We start from the raw sequence: 22,160 nt of genomic DNA, 5'->3' as shown, positions 1-22,160 counted from the left end.
GTTGTTTCCTTTTCATTCTTTTTATGTATAATGAAAACATCACCCCTGCCCTGATGACACTTGGAACTACACAGTGCAGGTTCCCTTGTGAATCTCTGCTGTAATATGTTTGGCTCTGGCAATGGGATGAGGACTGAGAATATTTGGCTAATATAATAATACCTACTGTCCATCACTGTCTTGGAGCTCCTCCTTTTTATGGCCGTGTGAAGGTATTGACAAGGTCTGCGTTTCATTCTGAATACAAAGTGCTCCCCCCTAAATGCTATTAGCTTATTAACTGTCATTGCTTTAGGAAGTCATTTGGCTCATTGTGATGATAAGTGCTTCTCATTCATTATCCCATTCAGTCCTCCGGACACTTTTATGAATGATGAAGTGAAGAAACTGAGACTCAGGGGGTTAAACGTATTATCTAACATCAGACTGTGGCTTAGGGGCTCTTGGTTTATCTGACTCTGAAACTCATAACCTACATCATTATTCTATAAAAACATTCCAGATACAGAATTAATCAAACCCTCTCTCCAAATTACCTCGGCCTTGATTTTTTTGAAACCTATTTAGCACTGCTGCAGTCTAGGGATGTAGACGTGAATGAGGACCTTGATCTCATGAGGACCTTGATCTCATGAGGCTTGCAGTATATTGGAACGGATATCATTAAGCAGGTACGCTAATTAATGGCAGGTTTGGCAGGTTCTACGGAGGAAGCATACTGCTTAAACCATTTTCCAAGCGCTTGTTAAGTGCAATATTACTAGAGAAGGCTTGTGAATTGGATCTTCTATTTAATATGTCAGTTGTAAAGTGTTGGTTTTGGAAAGTGCCATGTGTGTAGAGCTTTTTACGTGATAGAAAGAGTAGACACCAGCATGCAGAGGCTTTGGCTAGCCAGTCACTCTCTGTGAGATCTTGAGCTACATCATCTTCATGCTGCTTTGGGGTAAAATAGAGTTGATTCTCAGGAGGTTATCATTATATTTCCCATGTTTTCTTAAGTCACATACTCATGAATACTGCTGCAGCAGGTAATTTTCCCATAAAACACATTCAACTAGGACAGCATCATCTTTAAACCCTTAATTAGGAACCGAGTATATTGGGAGTTGAGAACAACCTAGTTTAACTGTGGATACCAGGCATTTGGCAGAGTGTTGTGATGTTTGATATGATTTATTTTTCTCAAATGGATACTGCCAGTGATCTAAATCCTGGTTACAACAAAATCATTGGCACCTTTGAGCGTTTGGGTTAGCACAAACAGGAAAGACTGTAGGAATTCTAGGATTGTTGTTACAGTGTAAAGGTACTCTTGAGGATGTGGCACAGAGGTGTCCTTCAGTATTAGCTGCTTTTACTAATTCGATCATTTTTGTTCTTACTGTCGCTGTCTGTGCAAGCTCTGTTCATCCACTTGGTAGTTTTATAGCCCTGAATCTGTTAATTCAACCTTGTCCATAGGTGTGTGATTCTGGAAAAGGAGGATCAGAAAATGTCTTCAGTGCATCTCACAGAGTTGTTTGTACAAATCAAATCAAATAACATACCATGTGAAAACAAATAAAATAGTATATGCTAACTGAAAATGCTCTGTAGCTCCAACTCCGTAATCCTTTTCCAGGATGCAAGGTTGCTGATATCTAAAACCCGTGATAAGCTGCCTGTATGAATTAGAAGAAGAAGCCATAATGCTAGCAAAAAAAAAAAAAAAAAAAAAAAAAAAAAGGAAGTCTGGTCATTGATACTCATTAGGATCACAGGAAAGTCGAATCCGAAATGATTTTTAAATTGTGAAGTTGTTTTTGTTCTTTCTTTTTTCACTCAAGGAAGTGAACATTTTATGTAGGATCAAAGGGCCAAAATGTTAACCTACAAATGGACACTGGTTTAATGTGTTTATCTTGCAGCACTTAAAATGAGTTTTATTTATTTATTTATTTGAGAAGCACTAAATAATTCTGGAAGATGCCTTTAAATGTCTGACTTTGGATCCAGGATCAGAAAAGTACTTAAACAACACAGCATTTTTCACATAGCTCATGCTTTAAGTGGGTGCCGCCCCATCATTATCTTCCTCCTTAAATATAGAGGTGTCCCTTTCTTGAAGGTGTGTTCTCCTGCGTCATGGGGTGGTCTGGAGAGGTCATTGCTGGGCTCAGATTGTCTTATCTTGGAGATGCATGAGCTTAGGGGGAAGTCTGGTGGCATACTTGCCAGTTTTGTGAAGTTGTTCACTTCCAGAAAAAAAATAGAAGAAAATGTGTTATTAGAAAGCCAATGGATGGATGTGATGTATATATATATATATATATATACACACATACAGTAATATAATAATATAATATATTATATAATTATATATAATATATAATAATATATAGATTATTACATATTATATATAATATAATTATATTCTTATATAATATATTGTATTATATATACATATACACACATATATACGTTATGTATACATTGTATATAATAATACATAATGTATATGAATACATTGTATATAAATATATCATACATGTATGTACATACATATATGTATGATGTATGTACATACATGCATGTACATATATATAATATATGTATATTTGGAATATTTTGTGCTAACTGCTGTGGAAAGAAGAGGCTAAGCAGTAAAAAGACTTAATAGGCAAGTTAATTCCCAGAGTGTAAGCGTGAAGCAAAATCTCAAATATAGCTACAATATGGGCCAAAGGTCTATTTCCCAGAGAATTAGAAGGACAATTATTTAGAAACTGACCACTGAGGCACAGTCTGCTTCTGCAGATGAGACGGGGGCATCTGCCCAGCTGTTTCCATCCTTTGTTGCAGTGCTGATTCTAATAATTTTGAGTACATGTTTCCCAAGGAAAACACAGTAATGTTACACTTGATCTTAGCCAAAAGGCTGAGAAGTGATTAAAAATATTAGTAATATTAGGAGGAAAGAAATGGCAAAGCAATTCAAGTTTTCAGCACGTGTTGTTTTGGAATTGATTAGAAGTGTTCATTCTCTAGCCAGGATAAATAGTGTTGGAAAGAGAGAGAAAATAGAAGCATTCCAAAGGAGAACAATTACTATTTGTAAAATACAAACAAACAAACAACAAAAAAACCATCTATTTATGTTGTACTATTGTAGCTATTAGGAGTTCAATTACCAGTTCATATAAATAATAATTAACACAGTTAAATGGCTCTTGTAGTATTAGCAATAAAATGTGAAAGTATTATAGAAGTTACTCATAGGTGCAGCTGAAGAAAATAAGACAATAGAAAGTTATTAAAGGACTTATATAGCAAATGAAATACTGGGCCTTATTATTTCAGGATTTAATCAGTTTTGAATCTGTTTCTCTTAAAGAGGTAAGCAATTAGACACTTAGCAAGGAACCAGGGGCTCCCGGTGTTGTGTGTGTGTTGTACAGGATTTCCGTGTTGAAAATATACTGTACCATGTGTGATGTATGAAGCAGATAAAAATGGAGTAACATGTCTATAAAATAATATTTATTCTTATAGTAATAATAAAAGGAAGAGGAGGTTAGTTTGGAAGTTCATCTGGGTATAAAAATCAAAATTCACTGCATATCAAAATGCTGATTGGATTTATCTTATTCTTCTCTTGGCAGGCAGCAATAGCTGCTCTGCGTTCCTGTCACATCCAGAAGACACTGGTTTGCCCGGGTCCTGCCCAACCTCTGGCTTTTACAATTATTCTGTTCATTCTTCAGAGTTGGTTCCTTGGCTTCAGGGAGTGGTTGTGATATAAATGTCCTGTTTGTGGCTGAGCACCTTGTAGTCATTTATTCTCACCATCAGACAACTCCACACTTAGAACAATATGGACAGCAAAAATTGGAGTAGACAGCTTATTAAAAAAAGGATGTGATGTTGGGGGTAGGAGGTTTCCTTCAGACATGCCTGACTAATGTTGTTCTACCTATATCTGCTGTGAGAGCTCCTTAGTGTTCCCAACATCACCTCTCACGTGGTGGGATGACCCCACCCTCTGTAGAGTCCCTGAGACCTCAAGTATGCTTTTCCAGTAATTCATCGTTACACACTATTCTGCTTAAAATTACCATTTTTATTTTTGTGTCTGTTTCCTTTGTCTCAGTTTTCTGTATGATCAAGTCTTCTCTTTCAGCTATGTCCTGTGGTTTCCTTATTGCCTTTTCCTCCAATATTTCTACATTTCACTCTTTCCCCTGTATGGCTTCCCCTAAGCTTCCTCGCCCTTCCCCATTTTCAGTTTGGCTCTCTAAGTGCCATCCTCCATAGGGACTATTTTCCTTTCCTGTTGATATGCGGGTCGCCTTTGCTAAGTATTGCTATTATTTCTTTATCCTTTAAATGGCTTATCAGTTGTTATCAAGGCGATGATCAGAAGCTGGCTGCAAACAGCAGACTGAGGTGTGGCCTGTGTGTGAAGAGAGACCACCTGTTTACCAAACTCACTAATGGGTCCTGATGTGCATTAGTCTTTGCTAGTGGGGTAATGGAAATTTGGTCATTGCTAGTAGAAGAAATCACTGACTTATTTTGAAAAGATTAGGAAGGCTGTTACTGTGGCCCTATTGTTTCTTAGTAACCATGATCCTTCTATTAAATAACGAGAAACGAGCACTTTAGTATCATTAAGCTGTGTGGGGCCATGGCTTGTGCATGAGGTGCCACTATCAGATCTTGAAATGGTTGTCATCTACCCTTGGGAAGAAGGTCATTGTAAAGTTACATTTCCAAATATGGTCCCTGTGGTTACTGAGAGATGAGCAGCATTCACTCTGCAGCATCACGACCTCCCCTTCAAAGCCCTGAATAAATAGAAGAACTTGCTTATCACATTGATGTCTGTGACGTAATCACGGCTCTCATGTGTTCTCTGGCTCCCAAAAGACAGAGTATGGAGAAGAAGAGGGAAAGAAAATGGCACTGAGCTCATAAGGCCACAGGGGGCTTAGGGGCAGGAGGGAGGCTCACTTGATATTAACTGGAAAAAAACTGAGCTGAGGTGGTGCCTGACAGTGGGGTGCTCTGGAACCTTTGCTTCTCCCAACATTAGGGTTTTTTTTCCTTTTCTTTTAAACATCCCACCAAGGCTTGTCAAACTAAATCACACATTGTTGTTTCTGACTAGCGTTTTGTTCATTGTTATTGTGTGGGGTCTGTATGTTTCCATGGCTCTAGGAATGGAGCAAGTACTTCGCCGGCCTGAAAAATGTGTCTTTAACAATAGCACAGTAGATATTAGGAAACATTACCAGTTTTGTTCAAATATAGAGCATCACATGCTTTGATTGACTTTTTTTTTTTCTTTTTAGGTTTTACATATCCTTTATGGCATGTATGAGTTTGTGACAGCTTTTAAAATAATTTGTCTCCCAATCTTATGGAAGTTTTTGATTTAATAGTTCAGGTGTGTGTGTGTGTGTGTGTGTGTGTGTGTGTGTGTGTGTGTGTAGGGGGGATGTTATTCTCCCTTTGGTCTCCTGAGCTATGCAGGGTGGACTTATTTTGGCCTGAAATTCTTTTTCTCTTTTGAACTTAAGGAAGAGACCATGTGATTAGTGCAAGCTCTCATTCTGCATGCCCCCACGCAATAATCTGTGGGTCTCATACTCATTTTTGTTTTCTTAGGCACTAGAAAAACACCCCAACTCCCCAATGACAGCAAAGCAGATTCTGGAGGTCATTCAGAAAGAAGGCTTAAAAGAGACAAGGTCAGTATCCATCTTTAAGTCATTTTCTGTTCCGCTGATTAATAACCACCACTAGTGAAGCAACAAGCACCCTAGAGTTAACACTGTAGTTGATGGTGAACTAACTACCCACAAATTCTCTTGTGATGGCAAAACACTTGGGTGACCTAAAATTTCCCTAGAGCTGCCTGTTAACACGGTCCATCACCTTTGGTCGGTTGATACAGAGTGGTCGTTGGAAACAAAGAAAGCCATTGTGGTTTAGCCCCACACTGGAGTTACTCCTCTTTCCCTCAAGAGGAGATAGTGTTTCTGAAATTAAGCAATAGAAGAGAAATGCTCTTATAGGCTTAATAGATCCCAGGATATAAAGATGAGCAGGCTCTGATAAAATTCAAAGGGCCAATAAAACGTGGCTGAAAATTTAGCCCTCTTATATTGCAGGCCTCTACTCTGGGTGACTGTTATCAGAGAGTGAGCCTTTCTATTTATTTTTTAATAGTGGCTTTATTAAGATAGGATTCACATGTAATAAAATTTGCCCTCTGGTGGCTTGTGTCTGCAGCCACCCTCACTACTCTAGAACACTCCCATCATTCTAAGATGATGTCCTGTACTTATCAATTTCCACTTGCCACCCCTACCACTTTAGCCACTAATCCTTATTGTCTCTATGGATTTGCTATTCCAGCACTTTCTGTAAATGGAACTTATGTAAGTAAATACAGCCTGTTGGCTCTCCTCCTCACTGTTATGATTTCAATAATGATTGTTGTTATAAAATATATAAGGACTTCATTCCTATTTGTTGCCAAATAATTTTCCATTGTATGAATATACCACATTTTGTTGACTCATGATGGTCCTTTATGTCTATGTATTAATTGTACAGCTTTGGCTTTGGCCAGCTGCCTAGGACCACACAGATAACGCCCGTGAAAAAGATAAAAGGATATTCGTTACATGGCATAGAAATCATATTGATTTATATGTTTGCCATTAGCCATGTTACATCAGATAGGCTTTTGCATGAGCCTGTTGTCTGAAAGCTGTGGCTCTAGCAATCCTGTAGTCAGAGTGGTTATAAGCTGATGAAAATTAAACCTAGGAGATAGCTTTTAGGGCTTTGATGCTGAGATAGACAGGCAGAGAGGAAGGCATACCCCCGAGTCCAGCCTTTTTTCCACACGGATTTTACCTACGATTCCTGTCAGCTCCGAAGCATATGTAATGTTTAGTCTGCAGCTGTTTGAATGGCCTCATTTTCAAGTTAGATCCATAGACATTACAGGTCCATGGGGTATAGGATACTTGTGTTCAGGTTCTCATCTCTATGTGGGGGGACTTTTTCCTGGCCTCCACGAAGAAAGAGAGTGAGATAGTATAACTACACTGGGTTATCAGTCTGTTTCCACAGTGGTGGCAACAGTGGGAGGCCATTTGCTCACAGTGCCCAAAAGCCGCACAGTAGGAAATCCGGGTTTTTGCTGGGTATCAGCATGAGAAAGTAGGGAATACGATGGGGAAAACTGACAGTTTTCTCTTTGCCAACCTGCTGATAATCCAAAAAGTATTTTTGCTATTGAGGAAACATGGAAAATGTTCATACCACAGCCAAAGGAAAAGAGGTGTTCACCATCTAAACATGTCAAATGCATGAGCCTTGTCCCAGGGAAATCTGCTAACACACTTATGAATTGCACCCCTAGAAGCAGATGTTTGAAACTCATCTATTATGACACCTATCTCAGGACTGGCAGGTTAGCTCAGTGGGTATGTACTTTCAACAAACGCATAACAACCTGGGCATGGTGGTATGTGCCTATAATCCCCATGCTAGGGAAAGTGAAACAGGAGGGTCTCCAAAAGTCACCGGCTAGACAGCTAGCTCATTCCATGAACTATAGGTTCAGAGAGACTCTCTTTCAAAATGTAAAGTGGAGGATGATAGAAGAAACCCAGAATTGAGCTCTGGACTCCACATGCACGAGCACTCATACATGCTTCTTTTCATGAGCTGTGCACATACGTGTAAACTACGCACACACAGAGAGCCTTACCCAGAGGCTTGAGTGCCGCTGCCTAAGCGCCGCTGTTGTTTTGAGCTTGCTCGCTATGGTTTCAGCAGTGTGGTTCTCAACAGTATTTTAATTGCCATTATGATCACAATGCTAACATGTCATGTTTTCAAAATGTTCCTTTTTGCAGCTGCGCTTGAGATTACGTTACATTTATGCAGTTAGCAAAACCAGTCAAAACTCTAAAGCAAAATGTCTTTAAAGAGTAATTAAGAACACTGAAATGGAACGCGCAACTTTTGGTGTCCCTGAATTCATATCCTCTGGGTGCATTATTAATGTTGTCCCTTTATGTGGGAAATTATAGCATTACAAGTGCTAATAGACTGGTGCTATTATTAAGAGGACTCTGGCAGGCAGTTCACAGGTAGACTAGAGAAGGGAAGGGCCATGAGAGAGACTGCCATTGTTGATGATCTGTAAAGCCAGCCCTGCTTTGAATGGCTCCAGACAGGCTTTTCTTTCATGTTTCCATTTCTTTTCTCTGTTTCTTTCCCTTTCTGCGTTTCCATCAGCTGTGATCTGCTCCTTACTGCTCACGTGTTTCTGTCCAATCTTCCCTTGATTTCTAGTATTAGTTTGCTTGTTAGAGTAACCTCTAAAGCAAACCTTCGTAGACGCCGAGTGAGTTTGGAACTCTCTTACTTGTCATGTGTGCTGTTTTAGGGAGCAGGTGCTGACATTTATTTTGCCTGCTTAATGTACTGTTTTGCTACTTTTGAAGTTCTTAGATGTTTCCAAATATTTAAAGTAGCTGAATAAACGAAGTGTAGCTGTACGTGCTTTTCCTAGGTAAAGTTTACAAATTCCATCATCAGAAGGTCAACCCTGGATGATTAATTCTTGTTATTTATTAATGATGTGTTTTTCACGGGACGCAAACAGGTTAGATATGCTTGGTCGAGTACAGAAAAGTGACCCTGGGGTTTCTGATGTGTCCGTGTGTGTTCTAAGGGTTACTGGTAAGGTCAACTTTCTTTGCCCAGTCTACCACTGCCCCTAGCATTTCTGCGTGTTTGTAGGGTCTCTCAGCATCCTGAGCACTTAATTAAGAACATTCATGTAAACCGTGGGGTCTTACTTTTTCTGTGAGCCAGGCTAATTCTGCCATTGGTCTAGCAGGACTGCAGTTTTGCGCTGGCATTTTCATTGGGTGTTATGAGCTTGTTAAGGGCAGCGAGAGTATCCAATTCTCCTGGCACTCAGAAGATACTCAATAAATCGTTGTTGAATAAATAGTCTTCTTTTTCAAGATGTTAATTTGCTGGCTCACAGTGAGGACTTTGGCTTACAGTCAGTACTAGAAGCTCCTTGCAAACCGGCATGCTGGAGTTTATATCCTATTCAATAACTATTGTTTTGAAATAAAAAAGAGGCTAACAGTTCTGCACTAGCCCCATTAAATATTTGTACATAATGACAGTCTGAGGAAGATTAATTGAAGAAAGGAAGCATGGTTCTGTGGCTTATTTTTAGACGTTGTCAGAACCACTTAAACAAGTGGTTGTAATTTGTAATTAAGGACTGGAGAGATGGCTCAGCAATTAAGAACACCAGCTGATCTTCCAGAAGACCAGGGTTCAAATCCCAGCACCACATGCTAGCTCACAACCATTTATAACTCCAGTTCCAAGGGATCCAATGTCTTCTTCTGGCTTCTATAGAAATTGCATGCATGTGATGTGGAGACATACATGCAGTCAGAACACTCACATATTTGAAATTAATAAATACATCTATTTAGTAAATTGGTAATTAAAAACATCTCGACATCAATTATTTTGACACAGCTAATGCAGATATTAGAATAGATATAACAGAATAAATAGTATTACTTTGACACTTGTGACATTTTATGCTGACTTTTCCTCTTTGAAAACGACACTGTAAGTTATACATTTTTTATGTGGGCATGATGCACAGAGCACAAATTTTGTGTGCCATCTCCATGTTATTTATGAAATATATAGACTACTATGATTAGATTCTATCTTGAAAAGCCAGAATGAAATAGTCCATGTATGAGTTAAAAAAAAATCTGAACACAGTGCATTGCCAAACTGTTGTTGGAAAGTTGGTAATGTGATCACAGTTTCTGTAGACCAGATTTTCTTTTCAGTGAAAATTTGGTAACCTTTTCTCCCGCTTCATACACTAAGATGAAGGGATTTTCCAGTACATTTTTTTTTTTGTATTATAAAACATCTGGTCTATCTGTGTTTATGTTTTACTGATTCTGATGATACTTAGACTTTAGATCTTTCAGGCCCTATTGGTTGTCACAACTGATCAGTCACAATTGTTTGGAAGGCCATTCAGATGGCTAGAGTCTTATAATCAAATAGTTGTGTTGATTGGACAGAGGGGGTGATGGGCTGTGGGTGTGCACTTGAATCTCTGTGAGCCCCTCAGCTGCGCATTGCCAGGCCATCAGGACAGGAGACTGGCAGGCTCCCATCCGCAGTCAGGAAGAGCGTTTGGGAAGGTTGCAGGCTATCTCACTGCTGATTTTCCGTATTTGACTTGCTTAGTCAAGAGTCACCTCTCTAGGAGAAACATTGACATACTTTTAGTACTGTAGGATGTTTCTTGCTGCCCTGTCTCATGTAATTTTTAAGGTCATGCTCAATAAATAAATAAATGTTCTGTTAGTCTGACACAGCCAGAGGCTGCAAGGCTGCAATACAGTATGCTTGTATTGTTTAGCCAACAAGAGAAAAAAAGAATAGCAACAATTTACCATGTGCTGGGCATCACTGTTATATCAGTAATTAATATGACATGAGTTGTAATGTACTTTTTATATTATCTAAGAGACCAGGTAAATAATTTCTAATAAAGAAAATAGAGTCATAAAGGAAATACATACATGCACACAAATAATGTGTACTCACACACAAATATACACATACACACACTCCTAAACACATATACCAACAAACACACACATTCACACACATCCTCTCACACAAACAAATTATCGACTCAGTCTCTTGAGGGTTAGAGGCAGGACAGCATTTATAATATATGTTTTTACAATACCATAGATGCCTTTACTATATAAAAAAATGTGTTGAAGATTTCATCAAAATTTTATAGAACGGCAGCCTGTAATTACACATCCCGGTAGGAACACTTACACAATTTCCCAAACCATCCCCATTTGTCTTAGTGTTACTCAGAAGGCAGACACATTTTAGAATTTGCAACGTGAAATACTCATTTGACAAACCACGATTTTGTAATTATTCTAACATGTATGAGAACCTTTTATCGCCACTGATCATTCTCTGAATAAATTTGTTTTTACCACCTACTTTAATGCATTTTATGTTTTTCTGTCTGTGAGTCTTTGTGATGATATGTGGAAATTGGGATCTCCACTTTAAACTGTGGTTTATTAAAGATTTTGCATTTTTAAAGGATAAACTGTCAGAAATTCAATTACCACGTTTAGTGACAAACAATAAAGCCTTTTGACATTGCTCTCGGTGAGATTTACGTTGCTAATTAGCACTATAGGAGGCGATTCTTCCTGGGTGCTGACGTGTTTTGTCTAGAGATAAGAAGCACAAATAATTTCTATTACAAAATCAATGCTTATCTTCAGTGTCCACGTTAGCAGTTGTCCCTTCCTGCTGAAACGGTGGTGCGGTCTGTTTGTGTTGGAGCATCTTTAGAATAACGGTGTTCGCGCACGCCTTGAGCCTACCATTTGTCAACATCCAATTCTCTCATTGTGGAAATGCGGTGCACAGCGAACCACTGAGAGAGGGCTATGTGAGACAATGGCATGATTAAACAGAAACACAGGACAATTTGCATACGGTTATGGGTGTGCACTTGTGTATAAGCAAGCATTTAGAATAATCTAGTTCGTGGTTGGTGGGTAATTTTACTAACTCACTGCTCAAACTAGAAACTTGCACGAGAGTAATTCTTTGCTGTTCTTCCACCCCCTTTTGCCAGGTTGTTTCCTGCATCTCTCTTTGTCCTTTTCCCATTATTCAAATACTTATTTTTGGTATAAGTCATTGTACCATTTTCTTATCCGGATACCAGATCCCAGAAAACCCCTTTTCAAATCTACCCCCTCACCCCCCAACAACTATGGTCATCCATAGTAGCATTTCTTAGCTGTTGCTGCAAAATATTCCAGGACCAGTGTGATGGTTTGTAAGTTTATGAATAAAAAAAAATACTCAGTTATATTGTGTGATAATAACGTGAAATTAGGTACAGCAGTTTCCAATAATAGGTTATTTGAATAAGTTCATGGCATTCTGATAATATAAAGCTTATACACAAAAAAAGAGTGCATGTTTTATGTTGGACAAGTAGATAGCATTTTGAATCCCGAAAGTTTATATATGTGGGGTTTTCCAAAAGTATACCAATTTAACAGTTTTGTTGACATTTTATGTTTTCTGTATGTAATTAATTTTCTATTAAATGACATGATATGACTTATGTACACAGCTTAAATATGAATATCACTAATTATTTGAAGTCTATCAAAATGAACTTTAAAATTTGCCTAACGATAAGATAATTGAAATGATTCTTTAAATTTTTATTATATTTATTTCTTATTTTTTTATTTTGTGTGTGTCTATATGTATGTGTGTGTGTGTGTGTGTGTGTGTGTATGTGTGTGTGTGAACTCACGAGTCACAATGTGTGTTTGGAGTAGAGGGCAACCTACGGGAGTCGGTTCTCTCTTCCCACCAGGGAGGACCCAGGGTCCAAACTAAGCTCGTCAGGATTTGTAGCAAGGGCTCTTTTTTCAATGAGCCATCTCACTAGCTCGCGGAGAGATTCCTGAGAGAGAGACATGTTACATATTATTGGTAAAGCAGTTCCCAGGTTAGCACACGGTTACGTGGAATGTTTTGCAGTAAGTTCGGCTCTAGCCAAGCTGGACTTAGGCATCAGTGAAGCCTTCAGGACAGACATCTGATCTTGCTGCCACATTTGATTGTTTACTTTTCATTATGGAAATTTTCCCAGTCTCTCTTTAGATTTAGAAGACAGTGTTAGAGGGCAGGACTAGCCTGGACTACATAGTGGGAACCTTCCTCAAAAATAAATAAATAAAAAGTAAATAAAATAAAAGAAGGAGGATAAAGGCCACAAGGTATTCATAAAATTTAGTGTGTGCATGTGTATGTGTGTATGACATGTGTGCATCCATGAACATCTGTATGATGTGTGTGAATATGTGTATATATATATATATATGGCACATATGTGTATGTTTATAGCATGTGCTCATGCATGTTTATGTCTGTGATGTGTCTGAATGTGCATATGTGGTACACGTGTGCATGCATGTAAGCTTATGTTCATACGTTTGGCTATATGTTCAGTGTTTATGTTTATATGCATGTGCTATGTGTGCATGTATGTATACTGTGTGCATGTGTGTGTATATCTGTGGTGTGTGGTGAGTATGTGAGATATGTGTTGGACCTGCACACTCACATGTTCTACTGGACTTGTCAGAGGGCATACCACATACTGCCGCATTAGGTTTCCAGGGTAACGTTTCCTGTTCCAGGGTTAGAGTCACATCCAAGGTGAGGTCTGGTGATGCCTTCTCTGGAGACGGCTCTGTCTTGTATTTCTCCCCTTACTCGCTGGTCTTCACCTGGCCTTTCTTCACGATTGCCACACAGACTCTCCAGCTTCTTCTTCCAGAGAGACCACCTGACCCCATCAGATCAGAGCGCCGCCGTCATTGCCCTTAGTCTTCTCAGAGAGGCGAGTCACACTGAGGTCTACTGGTTCATCCTATGCACATGTGGGAGGAAGCGGCATTCAATCAGTAACAGTGATTCAGAATTTGGAACATTTCCGAAATCTCTGAGATACATTAAAACAGTTTTCTAGGACATCAGTATCCAGCGTGCTCAGAAGGAATCCAGAAAGCATGCTCAGGCACACACATGTCTCCCTCGGAGGCACTGTTAGTGTGTTTTCCTGTGGTATTCCTAACACACTCACCGATGGAGTACTCAGCTTTAAAAAGTTCATGTTCAAGTATAATATGCATATTTAAATAATATGAATTGATTTGGATTTTATTTGAAGCCTTATATAAAAATAGCCGCGCTGACGGCCTACAACCCCAAAGGCATCAATACCCACTAAGCTGTGCAATTACAGGTAAGAAATGGCCGTGGCTTAATACATCGTTTTACTCTGTCAAGCTTTCTTTCTCCATTCTTCCAAGTAATTGAACAAAAAAAAGGTAATTTAAATGATTTCAGCCTTACCAAGATCTAGGTATAATTTACCCCAGAAACACTGAATACCCTATAAATATTTCAGTGCAGAAATAGAACCAGAAATGGATGTAAAATTACTCCGTGCATGAGTCTTTCCAGGTATCCTGTGCTGGTAAAAGTCTGTGTGGAGGAGATGACATTTACCTGGGAGATCTTATTTAATTCTTTTGTAAGGGGTGTTTTGTCTTCATCTCTCATTTCATTGCTCTGCATTCTTAACTGTCACATGCCAAAAGGAGTTTCAGTTTTGCTTCAGTGTTTTGAACTTGATGGCACAATTCAAATGCAAAACACTTGGTGTGCTGACATAGGGGCTTCTTTTTAACGTTGATTTGTTTTTACAGGCAATAAAAAGGGAAAGATTTTTGTGGAGCAACGATTTCAAAAAGCTAGAGTAAATGATTCCTAATAAGTCTTGGTCTTCTAGATAAAAAAAGACTATCATATACTTTCTCTTACATACTAAAGCAAAATCAAATTGATAATTGTTGTCTACAGCTCTGTTGTAAATTCAGATTAGCACACACGTGTATATATACATATATATTTTAGTATAATTTTTTATTTGTTGCAACTTATTCATTTTTTATCCCAGCTGTAGCTCCCACCTCATCCTTTTCTTATCCACACACGTGTGTGTATGTATTTCTGTGCTACATGTGATGAGATCTAAAGTTTCACATTTGCTTTTAGAGCTCTTCAAGAGGCCAGTAGTCACCCCCACCCCGGGCTGCTTGTCAGGGTGTAGTTGTATGTGGGTATGGTGGTTTGACATTAGTTATGAAAGGCATCAGAGAAACTAGACAGCAGAGGAGGGGCATCATGGGCATCAGGAAAATGAAATTCACTGAGGTAGAGATCATCACACAAGGTGATTCAATCAAGGGTCTAATCCGTGTCTACTTTAAGTGTCTGAGAACTTGGAGGCCATTTTAAGACAGTCGGTTCTGTTCACATTGTACGTTGCTTCTGTGTTCTTGAGCCTATAACGTTTTTTTTGTGGTAAAACAGATGAACAAAATTATGTCTAATTCTTTGAGAGTTAGCAGTGTGAGTTTGCTTTGTAAAGAAACCTCTTCTTTGTAAAGCAAGTCTGAAACACACTGCATGCTGTCTCTTAAGTTTTTATGTTTGGGATTTTTTTTTTTTTTAATTTTCAAAGTCTCCATAATGGCATGGTATTCCAATTTGCCAGTAAAGTTCTGTCTAACTACTGCAATTGTTAACTCATAGATAGAAGGGACTCCCTTTTTGTATCTATTCTTCTTTTTTGGCATAGGAATTAGATAGCTCTGTTTTACGTATTTATTGCAAGAAAATTTATGGGAGGATTTTAATAACAAATTGCATATTAACATTTACTGGTTTTGCCTGTTATGCCTAATGTGAAGGATATTTTACATGAGTTATTAGTAGACGTTTAAAGGAAGATTTGGTTTGGCTAGATGTACTGCTACTTTCCATTTTGGCAATAAAGAAATGGAAGCAGATGAAGTAAGTTGAGAAAGTTTATTCAGTAGCAAGTGATAGATATGGGTTTTGAGGTTCTAGGGTTTGATTCCACAGACCCATATCTTTAACTCTTTAGACGCTTGAAGCCTGACTCTGAAACGTATTTGATTAAAAAAAAAAGAATTCTAGACTACAGAGGTGGTTCAGTGGATAGAGTGCTGGGCATGCAAGAGTGAAGACTAGAAAGACATCTCCAGAAATGCATAAGCCAGACAGGGCCGGCAGCCTTCGTGCAGTCGCAAAGCTTAGGAGATGAACAAGGGATCCCACGGGTTGGATGGCCAAGTAGGCTAGATGGATAAGTGAGCTCTAGGTTCATCAAGACCCTGCCTTAGTAAATAAAGTGGAGAGCCATTGAGGGAGACATTTGCAATCAACCTATGGCTAACCCCTGCAGACACTTTGCGAGTACACTATACACACATGTGCCCACACATACAAAGGCACATGTGTGTGTGCTCATACACCATAGTATACATTCAGATATTGTCAGTGATTTGGTTCTATTCAACTCACACATGATTCTATTACACACATACATACCGAAACACACATATATGATTCTATTATAAACACACACAAATATATGATTCTTTTACACACATATGTATATACACATACCATCTTTAGTAACTATTTTGATGCAAGATGTGTTTTATATGTATTACATTATATACAGTAAAGATCTTTATCGCAATTTTTGAGGTCTGGCTTGAGATGAGCATGTTCGGATAGCTTTGTAAGTTAGCGGCTTTAACTGTAACTGTGGCAGATGGGTGGGGGAAGGGCAGTTCCTAGCTCATGTAGATTTGTTGGGTGTTAAGCCTTAGGCATGTGTTAAATGCCCTGCTCGGTGGATGTGAAGGCAGTGAAGATCTGGGCTATGGAATTAGAGGACGTGCTTCAGACGCAACTTCTTACTGTTTGTTTTAGAAAAATAACACCACAGATGTGTAAAATGAGCTTCCTGTAGTGAGATATCTGGGGCTGTGAGACTACCACTTTTTACTGTTCTCTTAGAATTGTTTCCAGGGAATGGGCTAAGTATAGTCAAAGCATGGCTGCTAACAAAATGGATATAGAATGGAAAGATTATGGTTTTAGATGATTGTGTGAGTATACTTGTGGGGAAAAAAATGAATGAAAATGGGAGGTGCTTATTTGAACCACATGTAAGTGGAAGTATGACAGGCTCAGTTCTTGCTTTTCAATTCTTTCTTTAGTTTTTACAGATGTGGATAGGAAAAGAAAAGGAGGCCACGTGAGTACAGGCGTCTAATCTTAGAAGTGGCACCACTGCCTTCTTTAGTACAATTCCTTATTCAGAGAGTCATCATGTAATGTTCTGTTTTTATAATCTGTACTAGGAGCACTTACCAATGACTCTCCTGTCACTCGTTTACTTTTCTCAAAGAAGGTGTGAAAACAGGACTTTCTCCTTTTTAATATATGCAGTCTCTCTGGGAGGAGGTTATCTAGGACTCATGAGTTGTCCTTTAGCATTCCTACATGAAAGATAGCCATTTGTGTAGTGAATTTTGTTTAATTTGCTTGTTAATGTGTGCTCATTGAAGATGACTCGCTAGTTACTAGAATTGGAATAAGAATATCCACTAAGAGTCACTGAAACAGATTGTCACGAATGAGTCATCAAGGCAATGGCTCAAATCTGAAGTTGTTTTCTTCTGAAGTTGGCATTGAAGCTCCCTTTGGAATCCCCAACCTTCTCCTTCTAAGAAGGAAAAAGAGAGTCAAGAACACAGAAGTTCTCTTAGGAGTTAACACGTGCAGTTATTACTGTTCACTTTTTATGTTGGTTTTTGGCTTTTGCTTTTGTTTTGTTTGTTTTTGTTTTGTTATTGATGAGTCCACACTGGCTTCAAACTTGTTCATGCACAAGTATCACCTTGCACTCTGGTTCCTTCTCCATCTCTGTCCCAGATGTTGGGGTTTGCAGGCATGTGAGCAGGTGTATACTACCACTCTTGGCTCCCATGTAAAGTCCAATTATAGTGCTGGAGATATTGACTTGATTATTGACATTAATATTCATTTATTGTCTTTAGATAAATGTTTTATATCATATTACAAGAAACAGGTGTGACATTCCATTCTTAGCATTTTATAATTTGCTTTGTATGATATAAGCTACTTGTACAATACTTTTTTAAATATTGTTTGAAAGAGATGAGAAATTTTGAAAACAAAATCTCAGAGGCATTTCTGAACAACCAGAAACAGATAGTTCCCTAAAATTTAAAAGCTGCTCTTCCCTTTCCTCCACATCTACCTACCCAATGAATGTGTAGTGTCTAGCTTTTTTATTTTTTTAAAAGAAGCATTTTTGTTTTTTCATCTTAGGCAATATAAGGGAGGCTTGTTCTGGATAACAGGGGGAGTTCTTTCTTTGCTTAAGAAAGGGGATCAGGGCTGATTTCTATAGAAGGCCATTTACAGAGGTCAGTACTTTTCCAACTTGAAAATAGCCTGAAAACTTAATTTGAGCACAAACTCCCCTTTAGTCAGATAATCCGAAGCCCTTCTGCTTTAGGATAAGTTGGGCTGTGAGTGTATTTTCACTTGGAATTACTGTTTTGTTTCTGGTCTTGACAGATCATATAGCCTTAGGGTCTTGTGTCTACAGACAAGTAAACTTGGCCTTGTAAAAAGTACATGTTCTGTCTCCACAAACAAAGCTGGTAAATGTTTGGCTCTTCTCTCCACCTTGAAGAGAAAGACCATTTCCGAATAGGAGGACACGATACAAAAGCTCAGTGGTAGGTACAGGGACAAACTGATCAAGGAAGAAAAGATTAAGTGTCTTGTTTTAAGCCCTGGTTGTACAGTTTTATCTTTCTCACATTTGGCTTCCACTGATGGGTTTCTAGTCACCAGCCTCACCATCTTGTAGATCATCTTACTGGCCGCCGGTAGTGCATGCTTGTGAACTAGCTGGCAGGAGATATTATCAAAGAGATGTAGCATTGTAACTTTATGTGTATAACTAAAACTCTTGGTTCTAGTTCTGTGGGCTCTTCTTTGTCTTCAAGATCTTGCCCCAGAGAGGTCCAGGACATGATGGTCCTATGTCTCCTTCATGGTCTGACTGAGAGAGTCAGGTGGACCCAGCCAGGCTCAGTAAGTCTATGGAATGGAGAGAACATTGTTTATGACCATCCTTAGCCACGTTATTTTTTTCAAGGACATATGAAGATAAGCTTCACGATGGCATAGGAGGATAAGGACCAGTGGCCTGCAGAATGATGGACTCAAAAGGGTTCTACACCACTCACATTTTCTCAATTTGTCCTATTTGTGATTTTTATGTAATCATGCTTTTAAATATTATGCTATTATTTTATTTTTACTCATATCTCCTTCTTATTGCTATACAAATAAAATGAACAATGACATATTTAGATATAATTATATTAAAATATTATGTGTTTGTCATATGATATGAAGATAAATGGAATATGATATGAAGATAAACAGGTAAATGGAAACTTTTCACCTAATGAATATTGAGGCAAAATCATTTGTTAGGTTTTTCAATAGTGATAATCAATTGAGTCTTCTTATGAGTAGAATTTTAGTTATCAATGTGGTATGGGAGATATATGTCTATGTATATATGTATGTATATATATGTAATTTATCTGATTAATGAGGTTAAATTCAGTTTCATTTGAGCTTATCAATCTCACTTATAGTTAACTTTATCACTTACTGTTTAATTCCTCTGTTACAGAATAAAACTGATTCTGTCCTTAATAGTATATATGGTTAATATAAATTAGAATTTGAAATAAATTTCAAATAAATAAATAAATTTCAAAACACATTATAAAGGTGTGTTGCTGAGTTCATGAAGCCATTTGTAATTAATTATTACCGTCAAACAGTTTTTGCAAATTAAGACCAAACAAATGACTTCTGATTGCTCTTCAAACTATATCTTACTACTATAAGCTAATGTGTTGGCTTCTTATGCTATTGTGGTCTACTAGAACAAATGGCTTAGTCACGCTCAAGTTCACTTCTCAGGTTAGTTAGCATCTGCAGAGGGAATCCAAGGGACAGTAAGATAGATAGCTTCGTTTTGTTTTGTTTGTTTTTCAGAATACAATGCAGCCAGGTCTTTGCAGCATGTTGCTTTGCCTTGCCATTTGTGCACTTCTCTTTTAATGCACATAGTCCAAGAGGACCTACAGCTGAAAGGGGTAGTACATGAAGTACCTCTAAAAACATATTCTGGAAGTATGTATCAATTGTCCCTATGCCCCACTAGCCAGATGCACATTTGTTTGGACCCAAAGGAAAGGTGGGGATATATTTGGAATGCTCATGTGGGAGATAGGTGTGTTCCCAGGTAAAAATGATAGAGAGAGGAGGCAGTCTTTGGGAAGGACCCTAATGTGGAAATAGCGCCAGTCACATTCACATCTTATTTTTCATTTAGTTTACTTCTTTGACTTGATTTATATTGGACACATGTCAACATTTTTACATTAAAAAAATCAGCATTACACACTACATGTACTCTTCACATGTCTTTTGTCTATCTGGCTCTACTTAGCTTGTGAGAATCCATCCCATCTCAGTCTTTGAGACCCAATTCAAATGTGCTGTTTTCCTCCTCTAGCCTCAATTTGACATTTATCTTTGCTATTTCATGTTAATGTGATATGTGTGTTCCTTTGCTGTAGTGTCTAATAAGCTCTTAAATTTCCCATGTTGTAATAGGACTGCCATTTCATTGATGGTGGAATTTATGTCTCATTGATTTTTCTTTCTTCTGTGGTTCCCTTCATATAGTAGGTTGATGAAATTTTCTGATTGACTGAATGGAAATGTGAATTCTAGCTCTATTTCTGCTTCAAACATAATGTGTTATCCTAGATAAGTCACTCAGTCTTTCCACTAAAATAGGCTAAATCCAACTTTATTTGCATCACAAGGCTGTTACACAGATAAAGTAATTTGGAAAATGTGCTGCCAAGTTTAAGATACTTGGTATAGAAAATTTCATTGTTGGCTGCTTTGTTTGTAACTTGGAAACAGTTAATCATGATGGAATGGAATCCAACTTGTATTCTGGATAATATGCAGTAGCTTTTTTGGCAGCAAACACTTCAAATTTCAAAAAGAAAGATATAATAGTTTCTACTTCTTATTTCATATAAATATTATCAGAATTTAAAAAGGAGGCTTCTAGTTAATTTGTGTTCTTAATTAAGATTGCATGAAAAGATGTGAAATGAGTGTTTCTTCATGGAACAGAAGCCAAGGGTTTTGGAGTCTAGGAGAAGGGCTTCTGATGAGTAGTGCAAATGGCAAGTACCTCCTTCTCCATTTAACCAAATTTGAAGGGTCATCCAAGTTTGTTTGAAATTTGATCATGAAGCTTTAAGCACAGAAAGTGAAATTTTGAAGGATAGATTTCAAGAGAGAATAAGAACACTCTGTTAGGAGTCCTCCTCTGTGTAGGGAAACATTTTTTTGGTAAATCTATATAGTTGTTTGTATCCTGTCATTGAGTCTAACATTTTAATATTTATTAAATTTTCACAATATGTTAAGAGTTTTTCTTGATACTGAAATAGATTTATTGTCCTCTAAACTGCATATAGCATAGAAAACATTTTAGTTAAGAATCGTGCTTTTTAAAGTTCCTGTAACTAGCATAAATCTAATGCTGGCCATTGGCCATTTGGGTCACTAACATCCTAAGTCCTGTTTGCCATTTAAGATGCAGGTTGTGCCCTGGGAAAACTTTTCCATAGGACCTTGGCAGAAATTAATTTCCTTCTTTTTTTTTTTGTCCCATGGAAGTTTTTTTTCACATGTTGTTGATGCTGTAGTAGTTGTTTCATTTATATGACAATCTAAACTCAGCTAAATTATGAATTTCTAGACAGCTGTTGACACATTCTTTTCATACTTGCATTCTCCATGCAGTTCCCAGATCATGGCTATAACACAGCAGACACTTACTTGAAAAAAAAAATCTATTATTTGTAGATTCCTATAGCTAGTATCGGCCTATGGGATGGCTTTTAAAGATTGATATCCTCAGGGTTCTGTAATCAGAACCTTGGGTTGTGCAGCCAGGGATCAGTCGTATGTCAGACGTAAAGACTTACAATGTGAGTGACAGCTGCTAAGTTCCCACTGATTGTAAAGTTGAATTATGCCACTAAGAGATTATCCTTTTATTTTTAAATCCCTGTGAATTTAAAAAGAATATTTTCTGAATTTTTTCCCATCTAGACAAGTCAGTCATTCTTCACATGAGTCTTAGTGAAAGACATGCTACTTTCTATGAGATGTGATGACGTTTGTGAAGGCCATGCAGACAAACAGAATGAGTGTTATATTTGGTAGAAATGTCCAGATCTGTCTAAAAGATCTCTGGATATTTGCCAACTACAGAATAATTGAGTTGTGAGTGAGAGTATATACAGGTGGGCAGCAGAGGCAATATAGCAGATGGTCATTTTAAAGCTCTTTCATTTCAATGTAAACTGAATATTACTGACAGGAGTGAGATGAGCCTGGCTAGC

At 37.9% G+C, this 22,160-nt stretch overlaps 1 long non-coding RNA gene across 1 annotated transcript in view; it reads left to right on the top strand.

The window, feature by feature from the left end:
* LOC132652370 (uncharacterized) overlaps positions 1 to 22,160 on the top strand; it is a 46,412-nt gene that overhangs the window by 22,021 nt on the left and 2,231 nt on the right. The window contains exon 2 of the long non-coding RNA XR_009589877.1: positions 5,653 to 5,735. This is a non-coding gene — a long non-coding RNA (uncharacterized LOC132652370). The remainder of the gene's footprint in view (positions 1 to 5,652; positions 5,736 to 22,160) is intronic.

The sequence above is a fragment of the Meriones unguiculatus genome, chromosome 2, assembly GCF_030254825.1.
Source record: "Meriones unguiculatus strain TT.TT164.6M chromosome 2, Bangor_MerUng_6.1, whole genome shotgun sequence".
Lineage (NCBI taxonomy): Eukaryota > Metazoa > Chordata > Mammalia > Rodentia > Muridae > Meriones > Meriones unguiculatus.
This window is presented reverse-complemented; position numbering and strand designations above follow the sequence as displayed.